The sequence below is a fragment of the Mustela putorius genome, unplaced genomic scaffold (genome assembly GCF_011764305.1).
Source record: "Mustela putorius furo isolate JIRA1106 unplaced genomic scaffold, ASM1176430v1.1 tig00000095_pilon_pilon_pilon, whole genome shotgun sequence".
NCBI lineage: Eukaryota > Metazoa > Chordata > Mammalia > Carnivora > Mustelidae > Mustela > Mustela putorius.
In genome coordinates this window covers 4,615,552-4,624,417 of record NW_025421280.1, presented here as the reverse complement: position 1 = coordinate 4,624,417, position 8,866 = coordinate 4,615,552, and positions in this window count along the sequence as shown.

Here is an 8,866-nt window from a genome sequence, read left to right as displayed (position 1 = left end):
GCTATATTATTATAATGTTATATTATTATATATTATAATAATATATTATATATAATAATATATATTATATATTATATAATATATGTTATTATATATAATATATATTTATATATAAATATATAAAAATATATATGATATATAGTTTTATATAAATATAAATATAATAAATATTATATTATTTATTATAATATAATAATTATAATATAACATTAATATTATATATAATATAATAATTATAATATAATATTAATGTTATATATAATATAATATTATAATAAATATTATATAATAAATATAAATATAATAAATATATAATATATATTATATATTTCAATCACATCTCAATATAGCTAAAAAACCCCATTTGTTCAGAAGTTAGATTTTGTTATTTGCAACAATGGTTAGGGATTTGGTGTACCATTTACTCATTTTTCCTTTTAGTGCTCCGATCCATGGAGTACAATCAGGGATCAACTGCAAAAAGGAAAGCAAAGTATGGGGGCGCCTGGGTGGCTCAGTGAGTTAAGCCTCTGTCTGGCTCAGGTCATGATCTCAGGGTCCTGGGATCGAGCCCTGCATCGGGCTCTCGGCTCAGTGGGGAGCCTGCTTCCCCCTCTCTGCCTGCTGCTCTGCCTACTTGTGATCTCTCTCTATTCACTAAATAAATAAAGACTTAAAAAAAAAAAAGCAAAGTGTGAGATTGTACAATGTTTGTGAAGTGTACCATACTCTAAAACAAAGCCCTCAGGTTCATGGACAAGGTGAGACTCCTGCTCCTTATTCTCTCTTGCAGAATCTTGGGACCTGACCACTGCAGACCCATGTAAAGTGTGGGGGTGGAGGAAAGCGATGGAGATGAGGAAAGGAGTGTCAAAGAGAAGGAAAAGAAGAACAGGGCAGGTCAAGCTCTAAGAGGGGCCCTGAATATACTGAATACATCTTTAGTGAATGGGACATGCTTTTACAGGAAAAATCTGTCATTTATCTTAAATTAAAATCCAACTGAACATCTTGTATGTTTATTTGCTAGGTCTGACTATCCTAATTTGGATATGATGCTGCCTAGACAGAACTGTGGGTTTTAGTATAGAAGAAGCACAACACAGATATTGGATATGGGATGACCTACATCTGCTATAGATAATTATTATGTCCATTTTATAGATCAGAAACTAAGTCTGAGAGAAAGGAAGGAAAATAAAGCTAAATACGAAGTAAATTCTGAAGCTGGATTAGATTCCCGTGTCTGTGAGCCCAGTGTCATGTAGCCATCACATTATTGGCCTGTGTGACTTAAGAAACTTCCAAAAGCAGGAGAGAGGTCAGATAAAGTGCTGCTGAAGGCAGTGATCAGGGCAGTGATCACCCCCAGTGAAATGTGCCCCAGTGGAGGCAACACAGTCAACAGTCAGATTAGCAACTCCCCCTCGTAGAGCAGTGGTTCTCTAGCACGGGTTTTGTCTCCCCAAGGGACATGTGGCGATGTTTAGAGACATTTTCTGTTGTCACGGCTGTGGAGGAGATGCTACTAACCTCTGGAGGCTGGAGAAGAGGAATATTTGATGTGCTACATTGCACAGGGCAGCCCCTGCAACAGAAGTATCTGGCCCAAAAAGTCAATAGTGTAAAGACTAGCATATGCCATCCTAGAGGAAAGGGGGAGCGGAGAAGTGTGGGAGTAGCCCTTGACACATATCCCCTAAATACACCGAAAGAATTTGGACAAAGAACACAGCATGACATATCCCCTAACATCCAGGTCTTAGGTAGAACAAATCACATGTTATTTTCCTTCCCAGATTTGTACCTTTATCTTTTCCTACAACACAGGAGTAAAAGCGAAGAATAGGGCAGGTTGTATGTCCTATAAGCAGAGAGACCAGGGTTTGCCCTACAAAGGAAGTTTAGAATTTACACCTGTGAGAATTGTAATTGTATTGGCACCATGATGAAACTTATGTGGTTAAACCAAACTGCAATATGTACCCAAGCAATGTAATATCATTTAACTCTTTACTTAAGCCAAGCATAAGTGGAAGTAAATCTGCTACTTAAAATCGTATTTATAAAATCAAATACTCTATTTAGGTTGATTTTGTTTTTGTTTTTAATTTTGTGTTTTGTTTTTCTAAAGATTTTATTCTTTCATTTGAGAGAGTGCGAGAGGGCATAAGTGGGGGGAGGGGCAGAGGGAGAGAGAGAAGTAGGTTCTCCACTGAGCAGAGTCCAACATGGAGCTCTCTTCCAGGACCCTGGGATCATGATCTGAGCCAAAGGCAGATGCTTAACTGACTGAGACACCTAGGCACCCCTGTATGTATGTATGTATGTATGTATGTGTGTGTGTGTATACACATATATATGTATATTTACACATATATATGTATATATATACTCTGTGAGTGCAGAACTCCACGTGGGGCTCAGCCTCCATGCAAGGCTCCATCCAAGGAGCCTGACATCATGACTTGAGCCAAAGTCAGATTCTCAGCTGACTGAGCCACCCAGGCTTCCCTCTATTTAGGTTTTTTGCATCACCTGCACTACTGCTGTCCTCCACATGGGGAAAGAATTGAGAGGATTAGGGTGCACACAAATTTGATCTTCCCAGATTGACTTTGTTTTTTATTTAAGTATAGCCTGTGTCAAGGAACAGTAATTGATAGGTTGATTCATAGATCAATCTAGATCAATATATGTACCCTTTTAACAGATTATCTTCAAAGAAGGCCAACAGTTACTTTTTTGATGCAGCTAATGAATTACTGAGAGCAGAGAGCTGGATTGGGGTACTTTTCTACTTGTTAAAAATATATACTTGATCAGAATCTAGGCACTGTGAGCTTTGAACTACTTTCTTTCTCTTGCAGGGTTTATCTGATTACCTAGTCTTATGGTATGGTTACTTTTGATACTTCCCTAACAAAGACACCAGGCTAAGGATGTCTATGTCCCTTGAGATTCTTGGTAGATCTCCAGCCCAAACCTTGCTCTACTGAGACCTTGCCAGATCTACAGTGTTTACCATGCCAACAGCTTTTCAAAGCTAGATTGGACCTTTATTGTTAGTCTAGCATTATTTATGCATCAAATCTACACATCACCATTTGATTATTGAGGTGCTTACGTTAGCTGCCACCAGAATTTTAAACTGATTAAAGACACAAATTCCAAGAGTCTTCCAAATGCGATTCTAGCCAAAGGGTATTGGTTTCTTAATTAACCAAAGGGGATAGTTACAGAGCGAGCTCATTTCTAAAGTGGTCCAATGGCATTAATCCCAGCGAGAGGATCATTTATTCTGTTAGGTGCTATACAAGTATTTCTTGTCCACTTCTATCAAAACAAATCAGCTTCCTCATTTCCATGTGAGAGATGAGGAGGACGACACTGGGCATGTAGCCTAATAAAGCATCAGCTTGTTAATCTATAAAATAGGACTAACGGTAGTACTCGCCTCATGGGCATAGTGTGAAGATTGAATGGGAACCTAACTATAGGACTAGAGCGTAACTATTGTTAGGTCTTATTATCATTATTGCTACTAACAAGGCCCTTGTGGGAAAGTGACCCCAAAGCTTTTGTTCTTCCCATTACCTCATGACCTCCAAATAATAGGAGTCTCATTTTTTCACTTATTTATATGGAATCTTAGGAATGGCTCAAATGGACCATACATATATCCCAAGTTTAACTTACCTTTTAATTTCTAGAACATTCTCCCCTTACCCTGAGACCTCAAAAAAGAAAGGAGAAAACCATGGGCCGAGCAAGTTGTGCATGCTGTTCTCTAGTCGTAAGGTATTCTCGCCTTCAGATTTTTAGAAAATCGTGATTATTTTCATCTGCCTTGCTTGGATTACAGCGTGATAAAGCACCCATTATCATTAGGATGGTTCTGTAGATACAGTTCTTAGACAAGAACCCATTAAGTGGCAGGTGCCCTATGATGATGATACCAAACTGCTCACTACTGACTCTGTTTTAGGGTGGCTACTCCCAGTATCGCCTGATGTTGATTATTACAGAAGTGATACATCTCCTTTAAAATAAATTGAAAAAATGGCAGCAATTTTGTGTGCTCATGTGTGTGCGTACACACACACACACACACACACATACACATACACACTCTAAGAGTTAGAGGACACTTCCTCCAGGAAGCTTTCCTTGACTGCACCCTGCCCCCAATTATGTTGGTTGCCCACACCCAGTTCCCGAGCGGTCCCTGATCATATCATTTTGCGCTACATTACAATTAACCTATGAACTCAGCTGACTCCCTGATTAGACTGCAAACTTCCAGGGGAGGGAGCCCATGTCTGAAACTCCTGTATTTCTGTCACCTGGCGCATTACAGGTAATCATTTAATAAGATAATAATTAATAAATAATTAATTCAATAAATAAATGAAGAGCATGTGAAAACCCAAGGAAATGAGAATGAACACAGAGTGTGTTTGGCGAGAATGAGGAAAGAATGGGGGACGAGTTTTGAATGGAATGGATGGGGGTCCTTGGGCTTATTAAGCAGTAAGGCTAGCTAGAATACGGGACCTTAAGTACGCAGACCCCATGCTGTGGAAAGTAGGAACCATTTATTCCCCATTTATTTCACTGTTTAAAATATGTATTACATAAAATTTGCATTAAGTACATACAACTAAGTGACATTAATCGCATTCACTGCTATGTGTTTCTGAAACTTTTCATCAACCCAAACAAAAACTCTATAACCATTAAGCAAGAAACCCGCATTCCTCTCTCCCTGCAACCCCTGTGTAACCTCTCATCTACTTCCTGGTCTCTATGAAGTTGCCTATTCTAGACATTTCCTATGAGTGGAACCATAGAGTATTTGTCTTTTGGGGCCCTGCTTATTTTACCTGGCAAAACATTTCAAGGTTTATTCACATTGTAGGATGAGGACCATTTTTAAGCAGCGGCGTGGATGAGAGACAGTGCTATCTTGTAAAGATACAGGGTTAGAAGGTGACCGTTAGTGAGGTGTGGGCTTATTTCTTATCCTGTGGAGCCTTTAACACTTTTGAGTGGCTAGAAAACTAAACATTTCACATGTGTGTCACCAAGTCTTGATCAATACAGAGAATTTGTATTTGCTAGGACTGAGGGCACACGGAGTTTACGGTGAAACTTGTCAGAGAGGGACGCATGCTACGATGACGTAGCCAGTGTGGGATATGGTAGGGAGAAAGGATGGGGTTAGTGGACATCATGTTGGAAAGCAAGCGAAGGCTGTGTGACTATGGGTGCTCTGGGAGACGAGCATCCCTGAGCTGCAGCAGTGTCCCAGGCTAATTCCTGCCGGGTTGTTTACTATCTTGTATAGCCTTTAACACTTCTAGGGGATGCCTCCAATGCTAGAATTGGAGAGTCTGCGATGTATACAAAAATGTGTGATCCAACATCCTGAGAATGATAACATGCTCCCATTTAATGTGTGAGAAGTCACCTCTACATGCCAGAGAGAGAAAAGAAGAGAGAGAAAAAGTCACGGAAAACCAGTTTAAATTGTGTAAGGAATTCTTAAGATATTTATTTATTTATTATTTATTGGACAGACAAAAATCACAAGTAGGCAGAGAAGCAGGCAGGAGGAGGAGGAAGCAGGCTCCCCACTGAGCGGAGAGCCCAATATGGGGCTCGATCGATCCCAGGACCCTGGGATCATGACCTGAGCCAAAGGAAGAGGCTTTAACCCACTGAGCCACCCAGGCGCCCCATGTGTAAGGAATTCTGATGGTCATTTCTTTCATGAGTTTAGGCCCTAGGATGAATGTGAGCTGAGAAATATGCATCTATTTTCTCAATTTCCATAATGTGATCTTCCAATAGTGATTATGAGTCTGGGGTTTACTTTTTATTTTAGAGAGAGAATGAACACATGTGTGTGGGGGGGAGGTGGGGAGTAGGGAAGGGGGGTGCTGAGGGAGAGGGAGAGAGAGAATCCTTTTTTTTTTTTAAGATTTTATTTATTTATTTAATAGAGATCACAAGTAGGCAGAGAGGCAGGCAGAGAGAGAGAGAGAGAGGATGGGAAGCAGGCTCCCCGCTGAGCAGAAAGCCTGATGCAGGGCTCGATCCCAAAACCCTGGGATCATGACCTGAGCTGAAGGCAGAGGATTTAACCCACTGAGCCACCCAGGTGCCCCGAGAGAGAGAATCTTAAGCAGGCTCCACGACCGCACAGAGCCCAATGTGGGGCTTGATCTCACAACCTCCAGGTCTGACCTGAGCAGATAGCAAGAGTCAGACGCTTAACCGACTGAGCCAGTCTCCTCAGTCTCAGGTTTAAAAGTAAGTACTTTCATACAATGTAATCATGAAAGAGAAGGTACTTCTTCCTCTGTGACTCATGTAAGAAGTATCAGTGTATTCCAAAATCAGCTATGTTGGATTTACTGCAAGATGGTCTATCGCATTTTAAAAATTAACATGTATTATTTATTTCAGGGGTACAGGTCTGTGATTCATCAGTCTTACACAATTCACAGAGCTCACCATAGCATATCCCCTCCCCAGTGTCTATCATCCAGCCACCCCATCCCTCCCCGCCTCTTCCTCCAGCAACCCTCTGTTTGTTTCCTGAGCTTGACTCTCTTATGGTTTATCTCCCTCTCTGGTTTCATCTTGTTTCATTTTTCCCTCCCTTTCCCTATGATCCTCTGTCTTGTTTCTCAAATTCCTCATATCAGTGAGCTCACATAATAATTGTCTTTCTATGATTAACTTCTTTCACTTAGCATAATGGCCTCTAGTTCCAACCATGACATAGCAAATGGCAAGATTTGGGGGGTTTTTGATGGTTGCATAGTATTCTATTATAAACAAATATAGCACATTTTCTTTATCACTTCATCTGTGAATGGACATCTGGGCTCTTTCCATAGTTTGGCTATTGTGGACATTGCTGTGACATACATTGGAGTGCACATCCCTTCAGATCACTACATTTGTATCTTTGAGGTAAATGCGCAGTAGTGCAATTGCTGGGGCATAGGGTAGCTCTATTTTCAACTTTTTAAGGAACCTTCATACTGTTTTCCAGAGTGGCTGCACCAGGTTGCATTCCCACCAACAGTGTAGGAGGGTTTCCCCTTCTCTGCATCCTTTCTAACATCTGTCTTTTCCTGACTGGTTAATTTCAGCCATTCTGACTGGTGTAAGGTGGTATCTCACTTTGGTTTTGATTTGTATTTCCCTGATGCTGAGTGATGTTGAGCACCTTTTCATGTGTCTATTGGCCATTTGGATGTCTTCTTTGCAGAAATATCTGTTTGTGTCTTCTGCCCATTTCTTGATTGGATTATTTGTTCTTTGGGTATTGAATCTGATGAGTTCTTTATGGATTTTGGATACTAACCTTTTATCTGGTATGTCAGTACAAATATCTTCTCTCATTCTATCTTGTCTTTTGGGTTTTTTTGACTGTTTCCTTTGTTGTGCAAAAGCTTTTGATCTTGATGAAATCCCAGTAGTTCATTTTGCCCTTGCTTCCTTTACCTTTGGCGATGTTTGTAGGAAGAAGTTGCTGTGACTGAGGTCAAAGAGGTTGCTGCCGTTTTCTCCTTAAGGATTTTGATCGATTCCTGTCTCACATTGAGGTTTTTCATTCATTTTGAGTCTGTTTTTGTGTGTGGTGTAAGGAAATGGTCCAGTTTCTTTCTTTTGTATGCAGCTGTCCAATTTTCCCAATACCATTTGTTGAAGAGACTGTCTTTTTTCCATTGGACATTCTTTCCTGCTTTGTTGAAGATTAATTGACCATAGATTTCAGGGTCTATTTCTGGGCTCTCTGTTCTGTTCCATTGATCTATGTGTCTGTTTTTGTGCCAGTACCATACTGTCTTGATGATTATAGCTTTTTAATACAGCTTAAAGTCTGGAGTTGTCATGCCATCAGCTTTGGTTTTCTTTTTCAACATTTCTCTGGCTATTCGGGGTCTTTTCTGGTTCCATACACATTTTAGGATTATTTGTTCAATTTCTTTTTAAAAAGTTGATGGTATTTTGATAGGGATTGCATTAAATGTGTAGATTGCTCTAGATAACATAGACATTTTCACAATATTTGTTCTTCCAATCCATGAGCATGGAACATTTTTCCATTTTTTGGTGTCTTCCTCAATTTCTTTCTCTTTAGTTTTCTGAGTACAGATTCTTTGCCTCTTTGGTTAGATTTATTCCTAGGTATCTTATGGGTTGGGTGCAATTATAAATAGAATCGACTCCTTAATTTCTCTTTCTTCTGTCTTGTTGGTGTGTAGAAATGCAACTGATTTCTGCATTGATTTTATATCCTGACACTTTACAGAATTCCTACATGACTTCTAGCAGTTTTGGAGTGGAGTCTTTTGGGTTTTCCACATAATGTATATCATCTGCAAAGAGTGAGAGTTTAACTTCTTTGCTGATTTGGATGCCTTTTATTTATTTTGTTGTTGTTGTTGTCTGATTGCTGAGGCTAGGACTTCTAGTACTATGTTGAATAGCGGTGGTGATAGTGGACAGCCCTGCTGTGTTCCTGAGTTTTCCCCATTGAGAATGATATTTGCTGTGGGTTTTTCATAGATGGCTTTTATGATATTGAGGTATGTACACTATGAAGAATTTTGGGCACAGTTTTGGGCAAAGACATTTGAGAATCACTGCAACAGGCAGTAAAGAAAAATCAGCAAGAACATCCAGCCAAGACCAAGTTCACTGATCAATGAGAACTGCAGAACTCTTTTTCTCCATGACTCTTTAGTCTTTCAAAGTTAAAATTTTTTATTTTATTTATTTTTTTTCCTTATTTTTAAAAATTTTTCTTCTTTCCCATTTTAACCAACATATTATCTTATCA